The sequence below is a fragment of the Zingiber officinale genome, chromosome 3A, assembly GCF_018446385.1.
Source record: "Zingiber officinale cultivar Zhangliang chromosome 3A, Zo_v1.1, whole genome shotgun sequence".
Classification (NCBI taxonomy): domain Eukaryota; kingdom Viridiplantae; phylum Streptophyta; class Magnoliopsida; order Zingiberales; family Zingiberaceae; genus Zingiber; species Zingiber officinale.
The window spans coordinates 148974656-148979920 of NC_055990.1; positions in this window are offsets into that span (position 1 = coordinate 148974656).

A 5265-nucleotide genomic window follows, 5' to 3' on the forward strand; every position below is an offset into this window, starting at 1 on the left:
ACGTTGCTTAGCCCAGCGGGAGAGCTGCTCGGTCGTTATGTAACGACCCAATTTTCTCTATTTCGAGTTCCAAATGTCCATAAAAATATTTGGAAATGCTTTTAAAATATTCTAGAGATTTTTAGGAATTTTTAGAGTATTTTTATGTAATTTTTGGAAGTTGTTTAGTAGGGTTACAAAAAGAAAGAAATTTTGACAAAAAATCGTTGAAGGCGAGGTTCGAACCTACAACCTCGGGTCGGACTGATCCAAACGAACCTGGCCCGACCAGTTGAGCTACGCTCGTTCTATTAACTAGGTATGGAGAGAAAAATATTTAAATTAAAGTTATATGGAAACCCTAGAGATAATAAGAGGGAAAAACTTAAGTGATTTTTGGGAAAAGGATCTTTTTCTCCCGAAATCCTTTCTCTCCTCACCTCTCTCGTGCGACAGCGGTGGCTCAGGCGAAAAACACCCCGAGGCGACGGCGCTAGGGTTCCTCTCCGGTGTCGGCGAAAGGATTCTTCCGGCCGGCCTTCACCCGTACATGGTCACCGTGACGAAGGGAGCTCGGGAACTCAAGGGAGCCGCCGAGATCTTCAAGCTTCACCCGAAACCCTAGAATTTTGCTCTTCTCCGGTTGTAAGTCCAAGAGCAGTGAGGTGAGTCGCTACTCACCTGCAGTAGGATAGTTTCGGATTTCTATTTTGTTTGTTTTCGAATTTTTTTCTGTGATGTTGGTTTTGGGTTTGCCGCCGTGACCTTCAAAGAAAGAATAGGATGGGTAAAATTCAAGCATGTGGGTTTAATATCTTAAGCTTTATAGTTTGAATTCGGATTTTGTTATACTAGGCAATGAGAAATCTGCTGTTTTGGTTCTTTGCCGTGGACTGAGCAGTAGCAATCTTCAATTCTTTTTGTTGTCGTGGCACATAGGATAGAGAACAATTGATGTCTTAGTTTTCAATTTAAGATTCTTTTTCCTTCTTCCTTGCATATATATATTGTAACATGCTTAAAAGTCTTGTTACTACCGTGAGTTCCAAGGGAAGAACAGGAAAAGGATTAAGTAAGTGGAGTGTTTTGCTCTTATTGGTTTCTACCGTGGCACTAAACAGGGAATTGGACTATGGTTCCGGGTTGTTTTGAAGTAAACTTGAAGAATTCTGTTGCTTTATGTTGTGAACATGTTTGCAAAGATTTTAGTTACAACAGTACTTTCTGGTTGGTTTGTGCCGGGGAACATAACAAGAAGAACAATCATGTTTTGGGTCCATATTAGCTATAGACCTTTTATTGAATTGTTAGAGCATGAAATGCTGTAGATTTATAGCTCTTGTTGGGTTTTCTTCTTGCTGCAATGAAAAGAACAGCTTTGGAATTAAGCATATCATTCTTAGACTTCTTTGTTACCTTAATTAGCATCACAACCTTAGCATACTAGTTTTATTTGCATTTCTGCAAGCATGAACAGCTCTGTTTAGAGCTTAGAACAGTTTCTCTTTAATCGCATATTCGCAAGCAAGAACAATTTTATTTAGGGCCTAGAACAACCTTTGTTTATTTGCATTTCTGTTTGTGTAGCAATAGATGTACATGAATAGATTTTCTAGTTTTAAGTTGCATTCTTTTGCCCTATTTTACAGCATGTTTAGGAAGCTTAAAGTTGCTTTCTTTTGCTCTATTTTATAGCATGATTAGTAAGTTCAGATTTGCTTTTCTTTACTTTGTTTTATAACATGCTTAGAGAGTTCAGATCTGCTTCCCTTATGTTATTTTTATATAGCATGCTTGGTTGGTTGTAATCCTACACTTGTTAGATATATCTAGGGGATTCTAATAAGTTCTAATCAAGGAGTATGAGAAGTATAAGTAAAGAAAAGAAAGAAAAAAGGCCAAGGTCTTAAGTAAATCCTAAAGTCAAGACTTTAGGGATTTTGGCACATAAGATGCTATTAAAATGCCAAGGCATTTAAAGAAAAAGTAATTTAAGATAATAAGTATTTTACTTTTTAAGAAGAGGCTAGTACCCGACTTCCAAGGTTGTCGTTAAACAAATCCAGGTGTCCAATTCCAAGGTCTTGGCCCTGGTAGACCAAGGTCTGCTCTTTTAGGATTGGCGGCTCGCTACCCCAACCTATTAGGGAACGCGCATAAGATGGTACTATGCCTGGGCCCAAGAGAAGTTGATTATTATTTTCAAGTATTAAAGTATAAATTTTAAACAAGTGAAATAAAAGAATAAGATTAGAGTAAATGAAGTAAGTTTCACTTTGTTTTAAAAATCAGCAAGTTTAGCTTTCTTTTATGCTACCAGCTTTTACATGTTTAGTTTCTTACATGTTATTTATTTGCTAGTTGATGAGCATGTTTAGCTTTATATGTTAGCTTTTCAGTTAGTTGATTTCTTTGCTATTTATGAGCATGAGTAGCTTTATATGTTAGCATTCCAGTTAGTTTGCTTTCTTTATTAGTTTTTGAGCATAAGTAGTTATACCTGTTATCTTTTCTGTTAGTTGATTTCTTTGCTATTTATGAGCATGATTAGCTTTACATATTAGCATTCAGTTTTAGCATGTTTTTATTGTATACATGCCTATCGAGTTTTTAGATAGCACTCACTAAGCTTTATGCTTATAGACTGCACTTTCTCCTACTGCAGATAAAGAAAAAGGAAAGTTAATATGAAGGAAGGCGACAAGGAGATGCAAGAGGGGTGTGTGATGTCTGCACTATGGAAGTCCTAGGGATCCTTGCGAATAAAATAAATTATGATTTGTTCTTTGAGTTAATTAAGTCTTTATGTGTTAAGAAAATTTGATAACTGTTTATAAGGACACTTGATACTGTGTTTGCTATTCAGTTGTGAGTATGGATTAGTTTTCCTTTATTGTTGCTGAGTTAGAATTTTTATACTACGTGGTTGATTGTTATGTGTTCCAGCCGCTTGTGGCTGAGTATATATACTGCATGTATTGTTGAATATGGTCACCGGTACAAGGGAGACTCTGCCGAAATTTTTCAATAGGGTTTCCATGTGGTTTTTAATCACACCGGTTAAGTAAAGTTAGTAGTTAAGTAACGGTCATCCTTAGAGAGTAGTAGTAGTAAGAAGGGTGGTCGTTACAGTTGGTATCAGAGCAAGTCCCATTCTCCAGCATCGCACATCAGCATCATCCTTGCCGTCTTCAAGTAAGAAAGTATTTAAGTTTTCTTTCTTATGCTTTCCTTATTATTTGCAGTATAGAGTATTTGCTTGTATGCGCTTTAGTAAGATAAAAGTTTGTTTCTCTTTATTCATACAGATGTATGTTTAGAAAGGATTATGTTTAGAAAGGATAAAGAATATATCAAGTCTTTCTTTTCTTTGCATAATTAGATGTCAAGAAGAGGACGTCCCCGTACCGCTCGTACTGAGGACCAGGCTCAGGAGAACGAAGAGCCCAGAGCAGCTGAACCAAATCTCGCTGAAGTTGTTGCTCAACTCCAGAGACAGGTAGCAGAGCAACAGCAAGTGATCGTCAATCTGATGGCGAATCAGCAGCCAGTTCCTCCCACTCCTCCAACAATCACTGTGGAGACTCCAGTGGTGACTGAGGTTCCACCAGCCGTCCTGGAAGTCCCCACAGCACCTAGAAGACAAGAAGCATATCTGATACAGTGGCTGAAACTGAAGCCAGAGAGTTTCTCAGGCACGATTGAGCCCTGGGATGCTCAAGCTTGGTTTAAGACACTGGAAAGCACCATGGAACTTCTTGACTGGCCAAAAGTCGAGAAAGTCAAGTGTGCTTCATTTTGCCTATCTGGAGATGCTCGTATGTGGTGGGAGAGAGTTAAAAGTAAGAGAGCAGTTAATCAGATGAACTGGGCTGACTTTGAAGCAGAGTTTTATGAAGAATTCTTCCGTCAGCGGATTACCAATAAGCATTATGAGGAGTTCATAGAATTCAGACAAGGTGACCTGTCAGTGGAAGAAGCAATAAAGAAATTCAATAGGCTAGCTCGTCTCTGCCCAAAGCTAGTAAGCACGGAGAAGGAACGAGTCAGACTGATGCTCAGGATGCTGAGGCCAGTGATAGCACTTAATGTGAGTAGTGGAGCTCATCAGGCTCAGACTGGCGAAGAGCTGGTCAGTAGAGCATTAGTTGCTGAGCACTATCTGGACAGCATCAGAGCACAACGAGCGCAGCAAAAGTCAGTCAAGATCGAAGATAAGACAGCTGGGAGTCAGAAACCTCAAGCAAATAAGCAGAACTGGAAAGGCAAGGGTAACAAAAGAAAGCAGTGGAATTCAGGAGGTAACTAGAAAGGAGGACCAGCAAATAAGCAGACCAAGATCCCTCTCTGTCCTAAATGCGGGAGAACACATCCAGGAGCCTGTCTTTTGGGTAAGACTGGATGCTATGCATGTGGGCAGGAAGGACACATGGCTAGAGAATGTCCTAACAAGCTCAAAGCACCTCAGCCACAGCCAATACAATATGGAGGCAAACCTCAGCTACATTATATGCCTGCAACTTTGGAAGGACCTCAGATCAGTCAAGGAAGGTTGGAAGCCCCACCAGTTCCAGCCAATGCCAGAGTATTCTCCCTCACCAAAGAAGAAGTTGCTAGTGCCAGGTCAAGTAGTTATTTTTCAGCATATAGCTACTGCACTATTTGATACTGGGGCGACCCATTCTTTTGTATCCATACCTTTTGCCAAAGAATTACAGGTACCTACAGAAAACATGAATTCCAAGTTCCTGACGACCCTACCTTCTGGGGAAGTCATGGAATCCGACCAGTGGCTTCGGGCTGTACCAGTCAGAATTTCAGACCGTGAGCTATGTATAAATCTGGTGGTCCTTGCCATGCAGGATTTCGATATCATTTTGGGTATGGATTTCCTCAGCAAGTACAGGACTGCCGCAGAAGGAAAGTGATCTTTAGTCCAGAAGGTGAATCATCCTTTGAGTTCACAGGGGTGCCAAGGAGGAAGACCCAGAAGTTCCTTTCTTCTCTCACAGCTCACCAGATGTTAGCTAAAGGGTGTGCTGGTTTTCTTGCGCACATTGTGAGTACAGAAGAACAAGAAAGACCCAAGCAGGAGGAAGTTCGGGTAGTCTGTGAGTATCCAGAGGTATTCCCAGAAGAACTACCTGGACTACCTCCCAACAGAGAAGTGGAGTTTGAGATTGAACTGGTTCCTGGTACCGGTCCAATTTCAAAAGCTCCATACCGCATGTCTCCAGCAGAGCTGAAAGAACTACAGGAACAACTTCAGGAGCTGCTTGACAAAGG